Source organism: Nylanderia fulva, unplaced genomic scaffold (assembly GCF_048542155.1).
Source record: "Nylanderia fulva isolate GAGA-0341 unplaced genomic scaffold, ASM4854215v1 Scaffold56, whole genome shotgun sequence".
Taxonomy (NCBI): domain Eukaryota; kingdom Metazoa; phylum Arthropoda; class Insecta; order Hymenoptera; family Formicidae; genus Nylanderia; species Nylanderia fulva.
The window spans coordinates 268,812-293,414 of NW_028190654.1; the positions used below are offsets into that span (position 1 = coordinate 268,812).

The 24,603-nt window shown below is 33.0% G+C and overlaps 1 protein-coding gene across 1 annotated transcript in view; it reads left to right on the forward strand.

The window, feature by feature from the left end:
* LOC114932957 (cytochrome P450 6k1-like) overlaps nt 1-24,603 on the forward strand; it is a 172,150-nt gene that overhangs the window by 53,659 nt on the left and 93,888 nt on the right. The gene's annotated exons all lie outside the window — the stretch shown is intronic.

Consider the following 24,603-nt stretch of genomic DNA (forward strand, 5'->3'; position numbering starts at 1 on the left):
GGGAAGTGCACGTGCGTCGGGACGACCACATCACAATATATATATATATATATATATATATATATATATATATACTAGATAACACAAGCGCACGCTTCGCGTGCGCCAAATAAACTTTTTCTTCGCAAGGGTACATAATTTTAATCTAATGAATTTCAATTATGTACATATAACTTTAATTCTCGAAATAAAAATTTGAGAATTCAAATTATGTACATAATAGAACACATCATTTTTACATTACGAGGTGCTCGTACGCTACGCACCTACCCTAACCACGAATATATCGCAACGGGCCAGCATCCAATCAGCATAGCAGAAAAAGAGACTTCAACGCTTCGATATATTCGAGTAATCGAATAACATACACTTTTTAAGGAAAGGATATAAATGTATATATTTAATTCATTATAAAACAATACATTATATATATGTATGTGTGTTAAATTTTAAAATTAAAAAACTTTTTATGTAAAGTAAATAAAAGTTTTTTAATTATTTTTTACAAGAAGCAATGAAATTACAACAAAATCTTCACAGAAGAAAAAAAACACGCCATGTATATAAAAAAAAGTCGACATCCTATACAGCACCGAAAGATTGCAGAAACATTGCATAGATCTAACGATGAAACATTGTAATATTGCATGGGAATTGCGAATTGTTTCTGCAAAGTTACTGAAAGATTGCGGCAACGGCTGGATGGCCGCTTTTTGTAATATTGCAATGTAATGTATTTGAAAAAATGCAACGTTGCTGCAACTATATAGTAATATTTATACTATAAATATAATATAACTTTTTTTATTTTACTAGCAAAAATTTTGCTTTTGTGATTTTTTAATAATATATTTATGTATAAATTGATATACAAACATTGATTAGAGTTAATTGTCTTTATTAAAAATTTTTAACAGATCCATTTAATTATACATCTATATATGTGTGTACATAATATATAATATACGTAAATAAAAAAACAAATTAACATAAAATAATAATAAAATTGTAAAATAAATGTAAGAACAGGCCAACTCAAGAGCATAAATCATTAGAATGTTAGTAATATTATAAATTTTTATTACTTCCCAATTATACCATATTAAAACAATTAAAACATATTAATACAATTAAATCAAACGTTTCGACTGTACGCAGTCTTCATCAGTGGTGTCTCATTTAGTATTAGTCAATTATAAAATTTTAAAAAACATTTCGACGATGCGAACGATTGCAATTCATACTATTAATTATAAACATATATAAAATATCTTATATTATCATTATAGTGTACTTGAAAGTATATTGACTACTAATTCAAGATTTTGGACGCAACATACGTGGGTCAGACAAAGAGACAATTACAGACAAGGATAAAAGAGCATATGAATAACATCAAATTGGATTCAAAGAGACACTCTGTTATCTCTGAACATAGAATTAGGGAGCAGCATACATTTGATTAGAATAAAGTTAAAATTTTAGATCATGAAATAAATTATCAAAAAAGATTGATTTCTGAAATGCTACATATAATAGAACAAGAAAACGGTATAAATTTAAAAAAAGACACAGAGTTACTCAACGAGTCTTAGTTGGATGTTCTTGAAAAATTAGCTAACATAGAAAAAAAATAAACAAAATGAGAATGTCATGTAGAAAATAATGTCTTGTAAACAACTTACGACATAAGTACCAAATGTATAACCGTTCTTCATGATGGCCTGAAAAGTAATATGTAACTGAACAGCGGCGTGAATATTTATAAAGTCATCGATTTAGCAGATTCATTAGTAAGTAATTTTCATTGTATTATTCATAAAAAATTTCTTAACATTAGTTATTAAAAAGTGTGTCATTTCATATAGAAACGTACAATAATTAAGGGAAACTAAGACAATTCCACGCTTTCAAACGATGGAATGCCAAGAGTTTTTCCACCTCTAAAATCATCATTGGAAATAATCCGCATTAACATCTTGAAATGATCCAAAAACAATATAGTGATGTATTCAGCCTCAAAATCATACATGCTACACATCATCAAAAGTTGTAATCGTTCGCATCATCCAAATTATTTTATATATGTTTATAATTAATAGTATTAATTGCAATCGTTCGCATCGTCGAAATGTTTTTTAAAATTTTATAATTGACTAATACTATATGACACCACTGATGAAGACTGCGTACAGTCGAAACGTTTGATTTAATTGTATTAACCCTTAGTCCCGACGGTTCTTTTCGGCACCTTTAATCCCGACTCATGGGTCGTTTGCGTCTTTGCGTTATTTGGATCAGTAAAAACGCTTTAAAAAATCTGAAGAAATTCATGGAGCTTCTTGCAACCTTTAACTTGAAGTCCCAATCATAATATTTCGATAAAAATTATTTTTTTATATAGTTTGTCATTAAAAAATGGAGGTATCTAAGGAAAAATCACTTGTTCACTTAAAATATCATAACTTTATGCCAAATGAAGATATCGACAAAAATAAAAAAAGAAATTAAAGGTGAGGAACACCTTTCATAAAAACAATAGTACAAAAAATTGTATTAAAAAAAAATGCTTAATTTTTGAACCTCAAAATGGCGAAAATTGTGTGTAAAAATGACTAAAATCGCGTGTAAAAATGATTTTAATGAATAAATTTGTTGTAAAGTGGGTAAAAATTAATAACAGAACAATGTTTTAGTGTGTGATGATACGTTTAATTGTGATAACAAGATATACAGCATGAAATGCGGTGTTCGTCACAAGTGTTCAAAAATTACAGCACTTTGAAATTTCGTTTGGGTCGCAAACGACCCATGAGTCGGGACTAAGAGTTAATATGTTTTAATTGTTTTAATATGGTATAATTGGGAAGTAATAAAAATTTATAATATTCACTAACATCCTAATAATTTATGCTCTTGAGTTGGCCTGTTCTTACATTAATTTTACAATTTTATTTTAATATATAAGAGCGTTATAAGTTTTTACCAATTTATTATTTTATAAAATAATATTAATAAATTAACATTTTAATAAAGTGCTATCTATCTCTTTCATCAATAAAAAAATATTGTGTGGAAATTATCGTATTGTAATGTTGTTATAACATATATTATAAAATCTATATTTATTTAATTTAAAAAATTCATTAATATTTTAACGTTCATTAATATTTTAACATTTAATTAATAGACAAAATGACAATGCTACTTATACGGGATCTATAATATAGTCGTAAAGTCGTAAGAAATTAATCAGTCACAGTCGATTATTCATCTGAACTGCAACTATAATTGATCAATTTCTTACGACCTACATTACAACTCTATTGTTGTTGAGTTTATATTTCTTTACTCATCTCGTATAGCTATAATACGTAATATATCTTTTTAACATTTTAGTCATACGTTAGTGTATATGTATATTTTATTCTTTTATGCTAAAATATTTCTGAAGATATTAATCTATATGTTAATCTACAAGTAATATTATCTTTATAATAATCATTGTTTATATGTTAGAATAACTTAACAAAGCGTACAAGACATTATATATATATATATATATATATATATATATATATATATATATATATAATGTCTTGTACGCTTTGTTAAGTTATTCTAACATATAAACAATGATTATTATAAAGATAATATTACTCGTAGGTTAACATATAGATTAATATCTTCAGAAATATATATATATATATATATATATTATTCTCAAGATTATTAATATATCATTATTATATAATCTTAAAATAAGTATACGTTTAATTAGGAAAGTAATAATTGTATTTACCTGACGTCTTGCAAAATCGTTTTATGGATACTCTCTTAGAGAGAATTAGCTTAAATTAAAAGACACTCTAAATTGTAGAATAACTAAACACTACAGTTTATTTCGAAATATACTTTGGCTCGACACAGGTGCGTAGTGAACAAGGAGCCGGTCGGGACGAGAGTGAGTCTACTCGAGCCGCGCTCTGGCACGCGGTGAGATATGCCACTAACACGATCACGCTCTTTTCACGCAGGCCACATGCTCGCATCACACTTGCAAATACGCACTGGTGTCGATACACCACAACTATTATATTGGGGTGGCGGGTGGCCGTGCACGCTGCGTCACCGAAACTCGCCTGAGGCGAAGAATAGGTGGAACGCAGGTTCGAATCTACCCAGACCCCGGTAGGAAAAAATATATAGACATTTAGGGTCCACATTCATGGAACCAGATGAGCTGTATAATGAAAGGATAAACAACCTGAGCAATCTGGCAAAAAACGACGGATTGGATTTACAGGGATAATCTTCAAGCACAGCGGGGTGTCGCAAAGGAACTTTTAGATCTAGGTGACCTTTAGGGACTTATATATAGTCCCACCCGCTCTTCCTACTACTACTACTACTACTATTACATTAATTTATTAGTTCATTATACGACTCTATATATGTTTAATTTTCCACTGATACAAGTTTCTACTTTCACTTGGCGTAATATTTTTTATATCATTACTTTTGTAGTAAAATTCTGCATAGGTTTACAATGGATAATTTTTCATACAATTCTACATGGGTTTGCAATGGTTTATTTTGCATAGAATTGTACATGGGTTTGCAATGATTAATTTTTATAGAATTCTATATGAGTTTGCAATGATTAATTTTTTATAAGATTCTACATGGGTTTGCAATGGGTAATTTTTTGTTACTGATTATTAAGACATAAAGACGAGGCGAAAAGTGCCGAAAGCGAAAGAAAATAAATATATATTGCGATATCTATAAAACTTGTAAATAAGACGTGCCGAATATCCTCGCCAAACATATCATAAATCGGCGGCCCCGTCAATAAAAGAGCATAACTAATAATCGCCGAACATTCCGATACACACCCGGAAAATCTAAGAACAAACACCGCCAGCGATATCTAATGAGACGAATCAATTGGTGTAAAGAAAACACATAGTTGTCTTAAAGAAAAATTATGTAACTGCTTATTGCAATTTTCATATTTTTTTTTAAAGGTAACTATGTGTTTTCTTTACATCAACTGATTCGTCTCATTATTCTGTGCATAAAAGTATTAAGGTATGATAATCGAAAAATGAATATTTCCCAAGATATTTTGTATTTTATGTCAAAATACTGCAAATTTGCAGCCTCAATAACTCGAAAAATACTTAATGAAAAAATATTTTATTGTAGTGTTTTGGAAAGATCTCGAAGTCAGCTACAAAAGTATGCAAGAAAAAATATAGTGTTCCATTTAAGAAATTGAAGTTGACCTTCACGTAACCTTCAAATAGCTATTCAAGGTCAAATCAATGACACCATCTCATGTCCCCCTTGAAACCATACAACTGTTATCTGAAACATTTTTGTCTTAAACTTTTGGATTTTAAAAAATTTTAGTCCGAAGATTAAAATGGCCTACCCTGTATATATGTATATATATTCTTATATATATATATGAACAAGGGAGTTCCCGAGAATTATTTTCACAAATCTCCCTCTTCTCTCCTCTGAAACTTCCGATTCCCCATGACCCTCCACACACATACCTACACATAATGTATTTATTATCTATAAAAATAATTTGTATTAACCAATCGGGACCCTAATATATTTTAACAATGACTCTCTCCCCACCAGTCCCGATTGATGACCTCCGTACTAATGTAACATCCGCGAATCACACACACACACACACACACACACACACACACACACACACACACACACTCACTCACACTCACACGCACACTCGCCCTTATGTACGTTTTGCGTAGAATTAATAAATAAATTTAATATTTTTAATATATAAATTTAATATTTTTTATGTATAAAATTTTTTCTTCTTAGTATGATAAAAATAAATCTAATCTTTAATTATGAATTTAACTCTATCTAATTAATTGAATAAAAAATCCCATTCTCGTTCCTTCCCAAACCAGAAGTCGCACAAGGTCCCCGAGCAAAAGAGATTAAATTCTCTTGCCGAAAAGGGACCTCCGACGAACAGCTTTTTAAAATAGAGTAATAGCGACCTGCTCGGTCGTTGACCTATTTGGACCTTCGCACGTTCGTTCGGGTCGAACAAACGCACCGTTCGGCGTCGTTCGACAAAATCAGTAGTTACGTGCTTCCTCTGACTCTTTCTTTCTTGAGTTTGGACGTAACATATATATATATATATATATATATATATATAAATATATATATATATATATATATGTTACGTGAACACATTTACGTTCGACAAAATCAGTAGTTACGTGCTTCCTCTGACTCTTTCTTTCTTGAGTTTGGACGTAACATATATATATATATATATATATATATATATATATATATATATAAATATATATATATATATATTATTCTCAAGATTATTAATATATCATTATTATATAATCTTAAAGTAAGTACGTTTAATTAGGAAAGTAATAATTGTATTTACCTGATGTCTTCCAAAATCGTTTTATTTGGATCCTCTCTTATAGATAATCTCTCTGTGGTTTTTTTTTTCACAGTATATACGCACATGCAATATACCTTTGCATTGCAATATATATGCATTAGATATTTTCAACATAAAAATATAATGAGCAAAACTGAAAAAATAAATGTCAATTAAAAATTGTAATAAAAACACGTGTTTATATATATATATATATATATATATATATATATATATATATTTTATCAGGGTTGGGAAGTAACGAGTTACTTGTAACGAAGTTACAGCTACAATTACTTTTTTTCGGTAACTATAACTTAACTTCGTTACTTTTCTCCATCTGTAACTGTAACTGTAACTTAGTTACATTTTTTTAGTAACTATAGTAACTATTTTAATAGTTACTTTATTAGTTACTTTTTTTGGAAACATGCGCTAAAAGTATTGTTTAAGTATGGTAACCGTTATATTATTAAATTAAATTTTGATAACAGTAGCATATGGATTTTCATATGATTTAATCTTTTACCTAAAATTTTCATTTTGTGTACATAAAATAATATAACACATAATTAAGATCGACCAATCACAGTCAAATATTTAAAAAAATTCTTAAAGGTAATAATTGATCGATTTGCTTGCGACTTTGCGATTACCATTTAGTAACTTACTATAACTATTTTTACTGTTGTATATAAAGGTCATTCATACATTGATGTTAATTGCAAAGTCGCAAGCAAATCGATCAATATTACATTCAAGAATTTTTTTAAATACTTGACTGTAATTGTGCATAAAATGTAAGCTTCTTATATTTAAAACAATGTATAATTATTTTTAAAAAGTAACTGAAAAGTAACGACTCGTTACTTTTAGAGTAACTGTAACTGTAACGAGTTATTTTTTAAAATCGGTAACTTGTAACTGTAACTAGTTACTTTTTCAATGAAATAACTGTAACTGTATAACTAGTTACTTTTACAAAGTAACTTTCCCAACCCTGTATTTTATGCACAAGGTTAATATCACTACATAACCTCAAAATAACTATATGATATGATTAGGAAAGTAATATATATAATTATATTTACCTGTCTTCCAAAATTTTATTAATAATCTTTTTATTTTCATCTTTATACTTTTTAGGTTATAAAATACTTTCTCTGCTTCAATTATTTCCTTCTTCACAGTACATACATACCATATATAATTATCGTGCGCATATGTGTGAAACCGTTACGAAACAGTAACAATAATGGCCAAGCTTTTAATCCTCTCAGAAACTTTTCATGCGTTTCATTTTAACTTGCCTTAATCAACAATGCTGCATGTTGTTTTCACTAACACTTCGTACGACACACACTGACATATAACACACATAACTTCGTGGCTGTTCATGCAAGGACCTTCCTTCCCTTCCTGTCGTTCATCTACGGACCTTGGTTGGATCCACAGATAATATAAAAATATATTATGTACTATATATAATAATATTTAAATATATATTTATATATAAATAAATATATATAATATACATATATATTTTTTATATTTTAATCTATACATATATATATATATATATAATATATTTTTTTAATATTATATATATATATATATATATATATATATTTCCCAATGTCTATTTGGATCAATAAGACCGTCACATAAAATGGAATAAATGAACAAATTAATAGTAACTAAATAAAATTAAATATATATTTTATTTTGCAATTTTTCTGGAATGTTGCTGTAATATTCTCATAAAATATATTATATGTTCTCATAAAAATTATATGTTCTTATAATGTCTCTAAAATGTTACATTGCAACTTGGAAGATTGTAACATTGCTGCAATGTAACTGGAATGTTCTGTGCTGTATGGATATATATGTATATATATATATATATATATATATATACATATATATTAAAATATAAAAAATATAAATGTATAAACAATATACTAATTAAATGCTCTTTAATTCAAATAAAGTATTACACATATAAAAGGCTAATAAGAGAGAGAGAGAGCAGAAGTAATATTACGGTTATAAAAATTAATTTATTACATTTAATCAATATGTACTGATAGAAACAATAAAGTTTAAATTAATATAAAATTATAAAAATAAACTCGAAAGTTAAAACAAATGAAAAAGTCAGCGAACGTTTCGATCCAATTTTTCGGATCTTCTTCAGCGCAGTACACAAAGCAAATTAAAATCACCAAAGTCTAAATGTTTAACGTATAAAAGTCTAATAAACATATTTAAACGCGGTTACATCAGTAAACGAAATAAAACGTCGTAAGATTAACATTAAGATGATTCTCACTAAGCCATCACATTTACGTTACTGTGAGAAGCGATCCTCTTTAGTTTTCTGACTACGAGGTTGGCAGGTGTTAAAATATAAAACATTAATCGCATCCTATAAATTAAAATAATTTTCTCATTACATCTCACTAATTATAAGATCCACAATCAAGTGCGTTATGAAACAATAATCTAACAAATGGTATCAAAAAAATATGCTAATAAAAACTTACATATTATATATTTATATATTTATGATGTGACAGTATTTTAATTGTAACAGTAACAAAAGTGACGTTAGTGTAATCCTCATGTCAGTAGAACGGCTCAGAGGAAACTGAAGCTTAGTTGGAAACGAAAAGTGACAAACAACTATAATCATTTTGTGTTTGTTATTTAACCTTAGAGTTTAGGTAGTCTCTATATAGCTTCGATATAAATATCAGATAGACTTTCAGTATCAGTCTGTAGATTGAGACTATTATTTTGTCTTTTTATGTATATCATTTCTGATACTGATCTTTTCCCGTAATATATTTCTTTATCTAAAATATTAATGTTCTCCCAATCAAATTCATGGTTAAAATTAACGCGGTGGTCCGTTATTACTGATTTAGTATTAGTATTTCTAATTATATGTTTCTTATGTTCACATTTAAATCACATTACTAAAAATTTCTTAAAAGAAAATAAAAATCTTATTCTTACACGTGCGGATAAAGGAAATATAACGGTAGCGTTGGATAAAGATAAATATATACAAAGTATTGAGGACTTGTTGAAAGATAATAATACATATACGTTGGTCAAAAAAGACCCTACTAGAAAATTAATAAACAGTCTTCATGACTTGTTAGTTCGTTGGAAAAATTCTAAGTTTATTTCAATTAATGAATACAGATTTTTGTTGTTTACTGATGGAACTCTCCCCAGAGCATATGGCTTGCCTAAAGTTACTATTTACACCTGTTGCCGAACACCCTGTATATAAGAATATATATACATATATATATATGTATGTATATATATATATATATATACCTGTATCTTAAAAAAATCATAAAAATGAAAAGGTCAGGCCATGTTCAAAAGAAGGTACTCAAAAATTTAAACCTTTAAAAATTTAAACGATCTAATAATAAATTATCACGAAAAGTAACTGATATGTTATTCAAGGTGCCAGTTCAAAATGAACATACGTAAAGTGTATATTATCCAAATTTAGTAATAATATATTACCATGAAAAGTAACTGATATGTTATTCAAGGTGCCAGTTCAAAGTGTGAACATACGTAAAGTGTATATTATCTAAATTTAGTAATAATATATTACCATGAAAAGTAACTGTGATATTTTATTCAAGGTGCAAGTTCACATTGAACATACATACATATAAGTAAAACTGATTACAATTTGATTCTAGAAAATAAGTGCGATATGTTATTTTTAGTGCACAAATTATAATAGTCGTTTATAGATATTTGATTTGAAATTCATACTAGCCCGTACAATAAAAAATAATTGCTCGTAATTCCAGAGTACCAATTTGTTAATGACTCAGAAAAATAACATGGCGGCCTGCTCTCAAAAAACTATGATGTTTCTCGATGTTCATTTAGAAATACCATAATGTCGAAGCTCTTACAGAATAATTACTACAAGATTTAAAGTACGAAAAGTATTACATTAGAAGAAGATTAGATTCGAATAAGGATTCAACGTATTTTTAAAAGTTCTACACACAACGAAGTGAATATACAAAACTATATACAAATACCTTTTTCTTCTGTGTTTCTGAAGAAAATTGTAAGTCAAATGAAACCTTACTATTCAAAACCTATTCTTCATGATCGCAAGACACTATTTTCTATTTAAAAGACGTCTGCTAAAATTTTAATAAATAGATATTATTTATGATAGAAATGAAGAATTTGTGCTTTACAGTATATGGATAGTACATGGTTATTTCAAACACTGAACCGATGCATACAACAAAACTTTTCTCTGTCTGTTCAATAAATTACTGATAATGTTAAATCCCAATCACATATGCCACCTTGCCTAGGTTAATAATGGTCATTAACAGGAAATTTTACTAAAAAAAGATTGGAGATTTTTAATTTATACAATTTTCACAACTCTTATTTCAATTATTTATTCTATCCATCGAAAGTTTTTTGAAAGCAGGCCGCCATGTTATTTTTCTGAGTCATTAACAAATTGGTACTCTGGAATTACGAGCAATTATTTTTTATTGTACGGGCTAGTATGAATTTCAAATCAAATCTCTATAAACGACTATTATATTTTGTGCACTAAGAATAACATATCGCACTTATTTTCTAGAATCAAATTGTAATCAGTTTTACTTATATGTATGTATGTTCAATGTGAACTTGCACCTTGAATAAAATATCACAGTTACTTTTCATGGTAATATATTATTACTAAATTTAGATAATATACACTTTACGTATGTTCACACTTTGAACTGGCACCTTGAATAACATATCAGTTACTTTTCATGGTAATGTAACGGCGTGGCCGTTACTAACGCCTCGCGGGCCGATCACCCGCCCGCCACTTGAGGCTATGGCGCCTAAGGCGCCCCTAAACACAAAAACATAAGCGATACACGGGTCACCCTACCCCAGGGGAGCCCCACTACAACCCCCAGAGGCGCCCCACTACGACGCCGGCGTTACCCCCACCACAGCCTCGATGTAGAGTGGGGGAACCGCCGGCAGGGTATATAAGCCGGCTCGACGGATGAGCCGGCACCAGTCCTGTTCCGGACCTCCTAGCCAGGCAACGGGCTTCTCGTTGTTACGCCGGGTTTCTCGGTTTCTGGCCTCCTACCTTTAGTATCGGGCAACGGGTTTCTCGTTGTTACGCCGGGTTTCCCGGTTTCCGGTCTCTTCCTGCTATACACCGGTTGACGGGTTTCTCGGTTTCCGGTCTCTTCCTGCTACACGCCGGGCAACGGGTTTCTCGTTGTTACGCCGGGTTTCCCGGTTTCCGGTCTCTTCCTGCTACACACCGGGCAACGGGTTTCTCGTTGTTACGCCGGGTTTCCCGGTTTCCGGTCTCTTCCTGCTACACGCCGGGCAACGGGTTTCCGGTCTCTTCCTGCTACACGCCGGGCAACGGGTTTCTCGTTGTTACGCCGGGTTTCCCGGTTTCCGGTCTCTTCCTGCTACACGCCGGGCAACGGGTTTCTCGTTGTTACGCCGGGTTTCCCGGTTTCCGGTCTCTTCCTGCTATACACCGGGTGACGGGTTTCTCGTCATTACGCCGGGTTTCCCGGTTTCTGGTTTCTTCCTGCTATAGGCTATACGCTTCCGTACACCGTATCTCTACGTTATACCGGGTAATTTGTAAATCTTTTCCGGACACCGCTACAGGCTATACGCCTCCGCATTTTTGTTTATACCGAGTAGTCAATAAGTTTCTCCATTTAAGGCTTTATGCCAACAAACATTTTTGTTTATACCGAGTAGTCAATAAGTTTCTCTATTTAGGCCTTATGCCAACAAATATTTTGTTTACTTGTTTCTTTTTGAATAAACAAAGCATTGTTAATAAAGAATAAGCAAGTCTGAATCTCCCCCTTCCTCCCGAATCCTGGAACCGGCGAGCCGATCCGCGGCGTCGGGAAAGGTAAACCGTTACAGTAATATATTATTACTAAATTTGGATAATATACACTTTACGTATGTTCACTTTGAACTGGCACCTTAAATAACATATCAGTTACTTTTCGTGATAATTTATTATTAGATCGTTTAAAATTTTAAAGGTTTAAATTTTTGAGTACCTTCTTTTGAACATGGCCTGACCTTTTCATTTTTATGATTTTTTTAAGATATCAGTTACTTTTTAAAGTACAAATATATAGAGCAGCTTTCTAGTAATTCAAGTATCACAAATATATGTATTTTCGATTCTTATCACATAACTTTGTATAAGTAACAATTTATGCAATACAGTTCAAAATAATTGAAATATATATGGTATATATGTACATATATAAAATATATAATTATATTATAGTATACATATATATTTTATTTAATCATATATGTAAATGTTTGTATAATTGTAATAACTTTTAACGATACATTGCACATTTATTTCAATTGCAACAGAATGAATTTATATTCTTGTATGAATATTGAAAATAAAGAATGGGCCCCTCCATCGCCCATTTTCATGAGAACGCAACCATATATTTTTCTTCGTCTCTCCGATTTTAACACGACATATTTTCGATTCTTATCACATAACTTTGTATAAGTAACAATTTATGCAATACAGTTCAAAATAATTGAAATATATGGTATAATTATGTACATACATAAAATATATAATTATATTATAGTATACATATATATTTTATTTAATCATATATGTAAATGTTTGTATAATTGTAATAACTTTTAACGATACATTGCACATTTATTTCAATTGTAACAGAATGAATTTATATTCTTGTATAAATATTGAAAATAAAGAATGGGCCCCTCCATCGCCCATTCTCGTGAGAACGCAACCATATATTTTTCTTCGTCTCTCCGATTTTAACATGACATACATTTTTCTGTCTGATAATTTTTTTCTTGATGATACTTTTTGAAATGTCATGAAGCCTAGGTCAAATAAGAAACTTATTGCACTCGTTTTAATGCAGCGCTTACAGCAGCTTTTATAAAGCGCCAGAGCAGCCGATATTTTATTTTGGCGCTTACGGCAACTTTTATACAGTACTAGAACAGTTGATGTTTTAATGTAGCGTTTACGGCAGCCTTTATACAGCGCCATTATTTAATCTGTTCTAAGAACAATATGTATGCCCCTTGTGCTCCTTTGGGCCATTTTTTCTTGAACACTTCCATATCATTAAAGTAATACCATTCCGATTTTGTGTCAGCTCTCAACATACACGTGTAGTGACCACGATTCATTTCTTCACCTTCGTGAAATATAGCGCTTACCTTGTACTTTTTTTTATTAATCGTGATATTACTCGTCGGCACGGCGGTAGTCCGATTGTTGATAATTTTTTTAGAAGCACCGTTTACAAAAGTATATAAATTGAGCTGTATTACTACGACGGATAAAGTTGATTCGATTATGGTTTTCTTTTTCAACACGGTACCCTTACATTCGTTACAATTGCCGTTTATCGTTTCGCATTTAGAAAATTCTACATTAATCAAACTTTGTAGAGTGACACCTTTTTTCCTTTTTAATGTCAAATGTATAGGTAATATTAACAAACTACTGCTTTCCAGCTTAGTTACATTGTAATTACATTTGACATTCGAGCAACATGTTACGTGCTTTAATTCGAGTTCTAATACATCATTGATGTCGGAATACGTCGACATTAGAGCCGTAAAAAATTCCGAAACAACTTGTGTTCGTTCTTCGAAGCGTTTTCCGACAGATCTTCTAACCGCTTGAATGTTGCAATATTTACGTTCACCATACGCGCAGATGGCATCAGTCAATGCATTCGATGCTTTATTTTTCAGTATTTGTTGCCTAATACGTACGCAATGAAACGCACATTGTAATATTACATTAGCGTAACACGAAACAGCATCGTTATTGCAAAGACCATATATTTTCCACGTAACTATACTTTCTGGTTCCTCACAATCATAATTCTGCACATCATCAATGATATTAGGGATAGCCCATCGACGATCGTACATTTTCACAACCTTTTTCTCGGACGGATTGATTTGTGGCAGTTCAGATTTGAATATAGATCTCAGTCGATTATATTCTACAATGGCTCTCGAGTTTGCTTTAACTGATGCTGGATTGAAATTTATCAAATGTAGGCCTTCCAATTTACTTACTCGTGACAAACCTACATAGGCTTGACCATCACTGAATACAGTCGTTCCTAAATCCATCATTGCATTGTTACATGTAATTCCTTGACTTTTGTGTATAGTTATTCTATAACTGAGAGACAATGGAAATTGTTTCCGATGTACCACTAATTTGTGGAATACTTCAAATTTAATATCTACTTTTGTTATTGCGATTTCTTTGTTATCCGAAATAACTATTTTGATGGAATCAATACGATTGCCGTCAGCAGAGCGATTAACTGCAACTACACATACATTGCCTATCGTTCCATTGACAAGTCCCAAAGTTACGTCAATGTTTCGTCGAATCATCACTTTAGCGCCAATTTTAATCGCTATTACTCTTTCAATACCAGCTGTTTCAGACACTTTATCATCTTTGTCTTCCAAAATTTTATGCACCTTTTTTTTCATTGCTGGAGCACAGTCGACATCATCTTCTGCTATCAGTAGAATTTCATCGCTGTCGATTTTATCGAGCATTGCTGTGTTCAAAACCTTGCACAAATAACATGTGGGCAATAAACAAATTGTATCAATCGGTAATTGATTCATATAAGTGCAAAGTTCATTCAATCTTTCGTCGCAACTACTTTCTTTAAAATTGATTTTTCTAGACTGAAGAACATTGATGTCAGAATCCGTTACTAAACCTATTCGTATTCTAGAAAGTATATCACGATATGTATTGTCGCATCTTTGTTGCATATTAATCAAAAGTTCGTCGTACTCGAACAATCTCCACAAATCACATCCACTCATAATACCTAAATACTTCTGAATCTCTGATCGAGACATTTTAACAAACGAAAATTGTCCTTTTACAGGAGGAAGCTGCAACAAGTCCCCAAACAGGAGAATGTGTTTTCTGCCAAAGAAACCATCATCTGTAGCTGTCGTATCAAAGATTTCACATAATCGTAGATTGATAAACATTAATGTCACATTTGAAATCATGGATACTTCATCGATTATAAATAATTCGACATTCTTTAATTTGTCTCTCAAAGTTTTCAAGACCATGTCTGACAATTGCATATATTTTGGTGTAGATTCATGACTAACGGGTAGTTGAAACATTCTATAGATTGTCAAGCCATCGATATTGAATGCTGCGATACCCGTAGGAGCAGATATGGCAGTCGTTTTTTCCAAATTTATTCTGATCCAATGTTTAATCGTTTCAATTAGAAAACTTTTCCCTGTACCACCCTCGCCACTTACGTACAGTCGCAGAATCTGATTCTTATTTTGTAAAACTTGGCATACTCCATCAAAGACTCTTTTCTGGTCTTCATTCAATTGCGACATTATTAGCGATAAATCAATCGGGTCGTCAATCTTACCAAAATCTTCCAGATCTTTTATCGCGTCGTCAGCTTCTATCGGATTACAATCCAGTTCATCGTCATCGGATTTGTCTCTGTCTGCTGTTTTCAGATCATTTTCGCGCTTCTCGATTAATTCAGCAACGTTCTCAAAAGCTTTCTGTATTTCTTCGAGCCTTTCGTGATATTTCATTGCCTTCGTTAAAACAGACTCTGAATTCTTAAAGGCATCCGTGTAAGTCTCGAATGTACCTTTGAGTTCACTCAAATCTCTCCATGGTTTGAACAGAAGAAGCAGCGAGTAAAAGTATTTTTCGGGCTCAGTTTTTATATTAAATCGATAATGGTTAATTAAATAACCCTTTTTTCGTTTTTTTAAAAATAAACCCGATGCCAGTTTGTAACACTTGACTTCGTCATTATTTGGCATCTGTTTCGTAATTTCCCAGAATCTGGCAAAATCGTACAAATTCAATGATTCTAATTCCTGAGGTCTATTTGGATAGTAATCATCGATGAGTGACGAACAGTAAATATTCGTAGAATTTTCATCGAGAGCTTTAATTTCATTAAATGTTTTAACTTTTCTATTTCTCACCTCATTAACATCGATCCATTTGACCATGGTATCATTATCCGTACCGTACAAGGGATTCCCTAATAGTGTATCCGCAGCTTCTAAAGCACCGTATTCTCTGTTATTAAATGAACGCATTGCAAAATTCCACAGTTTCGATGCCAAGGACTTATTCGAATCTATCACTTCAAAATCTGTATTGCATTTTTCCGACTTTGTCGTGTATTTTGTTAAATATGAGTTTAAAAACTCTGATTTTTCTCCAATAAATTGTATGTCCATATTTCCCTCCCAGGCTAATTTGATAGCCGGATTATAATCGTTTATAAACCTTTCCGACTCCTTGCGAGGAAGATCGTACAATCTGCTCTTACTGCGTAAATTTTTTTTACCGACTATCGAAGTGATAACGTCTCTTAAAACGAAATTCTCAGTAACCGGCCGAAGAAAATCGAACCGACACTTTCTGTATATATTAGTTTCCGTTTTTTTCGTACGCATGCAATACGAGTTATGTTTATGATTCTGATCACTTATTACCGTATCGTACAACGTTGGCGAAACATTTTCATCTGGAATTTCACACGTTACGTATTTTCGAATAAACGTAGCAACTTCTTCATTCGGCGATTTTCCTATTACTAGAGCATCTTTTATTCAAATCATACAATGCATGTGCTGAATACCTCTACTTTGATATTCCAATCGCCAGAAGTAATGAATAACCTTTCCTATTGGATTATCGGACGAACAAATAAAATCAATCATGACTTTGAATTTTATGCACATGAATCTAGAAGTACTTACAGGGTCGTATGCGACTAGTTCGCTGATGCCTAACTTTTCTTTATCGGGATTCATATCTCGTAAATATTCACCCAAATCGGACCATTTTTATTCACTAGGACTCAAAGTCAAAAACCACGTCGCTGGACCGTAATGCAAAGTCATGCATTTTACATTATTGGACGGTTGTCGCCAAAATTGATCCGTATTTCTCAATTTTGCAAAAATACTCATTAAATTCGATTCTAATTCGTAACCTTTCAATTCGTTCAAGTATCTACCAGCAGTGTATCTCTCTCGTGGGTTAGTAACCATCATCGTATAATAGATACCACTTTTCAACTGTCGGTAGTTAGCATCATTGAGAAGGAAAAACAGATACTGCAGATTCAACCTGAATCTACTATGTTTCGACATCAATCGTGTTCTAATAAATAAATATTCCGGCAATGCAAAGTTTCTATCTTCTCGTTGTCCATTGACACCATCAGGATATAAATCAGGGAAACACATGACATCCAGATATTTATAACGATTATCCATTGGAAAATTTTCAATTTTCATCATTTGATAAAGCTTCAATGCAGATTCGTTATCGATTCTTGTCGCGTGTATTGGGTATATTGTATACTGATCGTTAATATCCGAATCTTCAGTGATTTGTGTGAGGAAAGCCCTACGTTTTAAAACGATTTGATCATTATTATTTTTGTTTTCCTGTACATTGTACAAATTCAATGCTGGTAATTTCTCAACCACCTCATTTATTTCGTCATTGTCGCTTTCGTCATCGACAATCCGATATTCTGTTTCCTGCAACTTATCATTTAATAGATTATCAGATAACGCCGGAAGACGAATTTTCGAGTAATGAGGATTATTTTCGTTCAACCATTGTAAAGCCTTGTACACTTTATTAATATCTACCAAATTTTCCCAAACCACTTTAAATTTCTTGGGTATACCTCGAACGAGAATGTGCAACTCGTGATTCAAATTTATAGGATCTTCCGGAGGACATACCTTATCCAATGTTTCTTGTAAAGGTAGAAGCAAATGAAATGTTCTACCTTTTACTTTGCGGATCATTTGTCTATGCGGTATGTTTGTTCGAAACATTGCCCATCAATTGCACTACTTGAAAGCTGCTCATTCTCTTGATTAACATTTTTTCGTAATCACTGAAATCTGACAAAACATCTGGTAATGGTTTTACCGCAAGATTATTCAAAATGCAAGTAGAAGGCAACACGCCTTTTTGAAATTTACCCAAACAAAGCTTACAAACGTATTCAATATTATAACTGTGTTCTGTTACGTTTGCTATCAGATCTTTCCAAAAAGGTCCGTCTATTGTTTTCCTCAGCTTCTCGAGCTTAGAAACGTCTCTTCTCAAGCATAATTTTTCGCAAGAGATGCAAGGGATACGTGGTAAATCCAACAATCGCTTTTTCATGACTTTAAATGCTTCGTAATTTTGCGAGAAAATTTTTTCCTCGTCCAAACAAACATCAGTTACATTTTTTGGATAAAATCTTGCTTTATTCTTAAAATCATTGGAAATTTCAACTAATTTATCCATATTGATGAATCTCAAAGATGAAAACAGTTGACAAAACTTATTATAATTGTCAATCAATTTGTAAACATTTCTTCGAATATTCCTCACGAAAGGAAAATGAGGTGATAAAATGTTTATCGTTGCAATGTATGACTTGCAAAGATTCGGATTTGTATAGCATTCCGAAGGATGTCCTAATCTGCTACTCGTACGTGAAACGGAACAATTTTTTAGCTGCGCTATGAATTAACATTCATTATCTTTTTCAAAGTACCTTCTTCAAACAGTTCCAAAAATTTTACAAACTTTTCCATGGAAGTATCATTTATGTGGCATTTGTTCTCATCACAATGCCACATTTTTAACTTTTTACCATTGTTATCTATTAACGGCAAAACATTTATTACTCCGTGAGGAGAGGATTGTCTCATTATAAGTGGTTGCTCAAACTTTTTCTTTTGCTCGTAAGCAGTTTCATAAAAGTACGCTTCGGAAGACGAAGTATGTTTGGATAAGCCACAACGAGCAATTATTTTTCATTGTACGGGCTAGTATGAATTTCAAATCAAATCTCTATAAACGACTATTATATTTTGTGCACTAAGAATAACATATCGCACTTATTTTCTAGATTCAAATTGTAATCAGTTTTACTTATATGTATGTATGTTCAATGTGAACTTGCACCTTGAATAAAATATCACAGTTACTTTTCATGGTAATATATTATTACTAAATTTAGATAATATACACTTTACGAATGTTCACACTTTGAACTGGCACCTTGAATAACATATCAGTTACTTTTCGTGATAATTTATTATTAGATCGTTTAAATTTTGAAAGGTTTAAATTTTTGAGGACCTTCTTTTGAACATGGCTTGACCTTTTCATTTTTATGATTTTTTGGAGATAGGGTGAGAGAGGACGAATGAGGGTAAGAGAAGACGAGATAAGCGGAAGAAGGTGAAAGAGGACGAAATTGGGTGAAAGAGGGCGAAAGAGGACGAAAGAGGATGAAAGAGGGCGAAAGAGGGTGAAAGAGGACGAAATAGGGTGAAAGAGGACGAAAGAGAGTGAAAGAGAGTGAGAGAGGACGAAAGAGGGTGAGAGAGGACAAAAGAGGGTGAAAGATGCGAAAGAGGGGTGGGAGTGGGGGTGGGGGTGGGGGGCGGGATGTGGGAGGGAAAGGGGTGGGTGGAAGTTGAGGGAGGTGTGAGTGAAAGGTGAGAAAAGATTTATATATATATATAATCCTGATGACGTCAGCGGACAGAGAAGAAGAAGAAGAAGAAGAAGAAAACGACGTTACTTCATTTTTCATGAAAAACGTCACTTTTTGACCGCTTGTATCTTCAGAACGGCTTGACCGATTTTATTTTTTCTTGGCTCAAATTACTCGTGGCAATGCCGCCTTTCAGGTTATATTATGTGCAATTCAAAATTTTTTATATTTTAGTAGTTCTACACCCCCAAAAAATGGACTTTGATGGTGCAGGATAAGGAGACTTGTAGTGTCTTTTAAGGGCTTTTAGGGTTTGAACATGGCCGGAGACACTACCGCGTCTCCTAATATTTACTCCATTTTATTTTTTGGTTTGCTCAGTCAGACTTACCAATAGTTTGGCAGTAAGAGAAGAAACCACGGATTACTCTGTTAACGCGGAGAATCCAGAGTGATTTCGAGAGAGAGGGAAAAGTAGAAGAAAATCACGAATTACTCTGCTATTTGCGGTGAATCCAGAGTGATTTTCGAGAAAAAGAGAGACAAGAAACCACGGATTACTCTGCTAACGCGGAGAATCCAAAGTGATTTCGAGAGAGAAAGAAAGGTAGAAGAAAATCACGGGTTGTTTTGCTATTGCAGGGAATCCAGAGTGATTTTCGAGAAAGAGAGAGACAAGAAACCACGGATTACTATGCTAACGCGGAGAATCCAGAGTGATTTCGAGAGAGAGAAATAAAGGGAATGATTGATTGCCAAGTCTCACAGCAAAATAAGAAAATAATTAAAATAAAAATTTAATAATTTAGTTGAATTCCCGAGATTATTTTGAGTACAAGAATGAGATGTGAATATATTAGATAGACTTACTACTTATAGCGAGCGGTAAGTCTAGGTTTATTCGAGGGAACCTCGGTTGGCTGCAGGTGGCTCGTTGAAGGCTTCGTAGGACACTTATCGTGCACAAGTACGAGAACACTAATCAACCGTTTGCCGGAGTAAAAGGTAGTAAGTATGTTCTGTAGCAAAGTTTGCGTTTATATTCCATTTTTTATTCACGTCCTCCGTTTTGTCCTTTTAATGAGATCCTGCGAATGGAAATCCGTAGACGCAGTTTTGGATATTTTTACTTTCTCCTTCCATGAGGTGGGTTCCAAAGATCGACGAATTAGAAGTTTATTACAAGGATCCTCGAATCGGAGTTCGTTTTCAAAAGCGGGGATATCTCGAGATTAGATATCGCTGGCGATGTTTGTTCTTAGATTTTCCGGGTGTGTATCGGAATGTTCGGCGATTATTAGTTATGCTCTTTTACTAACGGGGCTGCCGATTTATGATATGTTTGGCGAGGATATTCGGCACGTCTTATTTACAAGTTTTATAGATATCAAAATATATATTTATTTTCTTTCGCTTTTGGCACTTTTCGCCCCGTCTTCATGTCTTAATAACCAGTAACAAAAAATTACCCATTGCAAACCCATGTAGAATCTTATAAAAAATTAATCATTGCAAACTGATATAGAATTCTATGAAAAATTAACCATTGCAAACCCATGTACAATTCTATGCAAAATAAACCATTGCAAACCCATGTAGAATTGTATAAAAAATTATCCATTGTAAACTTATGCAGAATCTTACTACAAAAGTCATGATATAAAAAATATTACGCCAAGTGAAAGTAGAAACTTGTATCAGTGGAAAATTAAACATATATAGAGTCGTATAATGAACTAATAAATTAATGTAATAGTAGTAGTAGTAGTAGTAGGAAGAGCGGGTGGGACTATATATAAGTCCCTAAAGGTCACCTAGATCTAAAAGTTCCTTTGCGACACCCCGCTGTGCTTGAAGATTATCCCTGTAAATCCAATCCGTCGTTTTTTGCCAGATTGCTCAGGTTGTTTATCCTTTCATTATACAGCTCATCTGGTTCCATGAATGTGGACCCTAAATGTCTATATATTTTTTCCTACCGGGGTCTGGGTAGATTCGAACCTGCGTTCCACCTATTCTTCGCCTCAGGCGAGTTTTGGTGACGCAGCGTGCACGGCCACCCGCCACCCCAATATAATAGTTGTGGTGTATCGACACCAGTGCGTATTTGCGAGTGTGATGCGAGCATGTGGCCTGCGTGAAAAGAGCGTGATCGTGTTAGTGGCATATTTCACCGCGTGCCAGAGCGCGGCTCGAGTAGACTCACTCTCGTCCCGACCGGCTCCTTGTTCACTACGCATCTGTGTCGAGCCAAAGTATATTTCGAAATAAACTGTAATGTTTAGTTATTCTACAATTTAGAGTGTCTTTTAATTTAAGTTAATTAACCCAGACATCTCAATAGTAAATTAATATAAAATAAAAAAAAAATAAAATTTTAGTTAAAAAAACTTGGCGCGCTGTTAAATAATATCCTAATGATATTAAAATTAAATTATTTGTTACTCTAAAATATATTGCAGTTAAAATATATTTTGTAGTTAAATAATTTATGTAACTTTAAGGTGCATTGTAATTTTGAAACTTAGCAGCGCGCCTAGTTTTTTTAACTAAAATTTTATTTTTTTTTAATTATATATATATGTCGTAGCCCGATAGCAAAATTAGAAAATTAGCTAAAAACCTAGGCGTTTAGCTAAATGCCGCCTGTTAGGCTAATCGAGGACGATATAGTCTAATGGCCTGGAAAATTCAGCCTATTAAATGAGAAGTCGGCTTTTCGCCTAACGGCCTGGTGCGCTGTAGGCAATTAGAGAAATGCTTGTTTTGGAGCTCGATATGTTGTCAATTTATTGTTTGTAAATATCCCAGTGGGTCTTAAGTAAATCATCACAGAGCTCGTTGTATATTCAATTTTTCTCGTTAGTTGGCAATCAATAACAGCCATGGCAAGTTATATGCCAGTAAACCGCGATGAGTTTAACGAAAAATTAGATAAATTCTATTCAAATCGACTAGGCAGTAATCGAACATTGTGGAGGCGAGATCAGATGATCAACGTTATGAAAGTTCTGCAAGAAATTCAGGTTCCAAGTACTAAAAAGACAGTATCTCATTATCATTACGCGAAGAAGTATGAGCTAGCAAAAATTGTAACGGAATCGTATGTAATTTTAAAACGAAAAACTTCGAATGAGCCAGTTATTTACGTAATAGCGATGGAGGATTACTACGATAAATTGTTAGAAGCTCACATTCAAACAGGCTATGGCGGAAGGAATAAGATGCAGTATTACATTAAAGAAAAGTACAGGATAACGAAGGTGGTTTGTGAAATATTTGTGTTTTGCTGCGGGACATGTAACAGAAAGAGGGTTGCTCCAAAACGAGGAGTTGTGATAAAACCAATACTGAGCGATAGATTTAATGTTCGCGGACAGGTGGATTGAATTAATTTTCAATCTTGTCGCGATGGTGAGTTTAATTGACTACTAAACTACCAAGATCACGCTACCAAGTTTTTGCACCTTCGACCCTTGAGATCCAAGCACGCAGCTAACGTTGCTGAAGAATTGTCAAAAATCTTCTTTACATGGGGAGCCCCGACTATTTTGCAGAGCGATAATGGTCGAGAATTCGTGGCTGCAGTAATACACGAACTTGTTTCCATCTGGCCTCACTGCAGGATTGTTCATGGGCGTCCGCGACACCCACAGAGCCAAGGTAGTGTCGAAAGGTCAAATGCGGACGTTGAAAACATGTTAAGAGCCTGGATGATCGATAATGATTCGATAAATTGGGGTCGTGGTTGCTACGAAGTACAAGTAATGGCTCTCACATATATAATTAAATTAATATTGTGTTTTTGAATACATACTTGAAAATTAACATACTTTAAATATTGATTTCAGTGGCAAAAGAATACATCGCGACATAGAGTCATAAACAGGAGCCCGTACGAAGCTCTACTTGGACCGATAAAAAGCGGCATAAGAAATACATCTTTGCCTGATGAAATTTTAAATTTGCTTCAGACAGAGGAAGACTTAAAGCAAGCTCTGGAGGAGCAGAATGTACAATTGAACGTGAGGTAATTGACTTAAAATAAATATAATAGAACTAGATAAATATAATGTAATAGAACTCATATAGTGATTTGAACTTTAGTGTTGAGCAGTGCGAAGACGTAGGCAAGAGAAAAAGAATGCGAGAAGATGAAGAAGAGGAAAGAGAGGGACCACAGAAGAAGCGACAGGTAGACAACTCGAGCAGTATACTTTGCACAAAGTGCAAAATGGAAATGCATAGCGACCGCGGACAGATTGCTATCTGTTCATTGTGCGCTAGAGGCGAACAGCTACTTGACACTCGGTCAAATTGTTTCGAGCGTCAAACGACAGAGGCCGAAAAAATGGTTACCTGTTCGAGTATCACTTTTCCACCCCTTCAGATCAATGACACCATTACATTATCTGTTCCCACTGTTGACCGTGGGCCTCTCAATTTTAATAACAT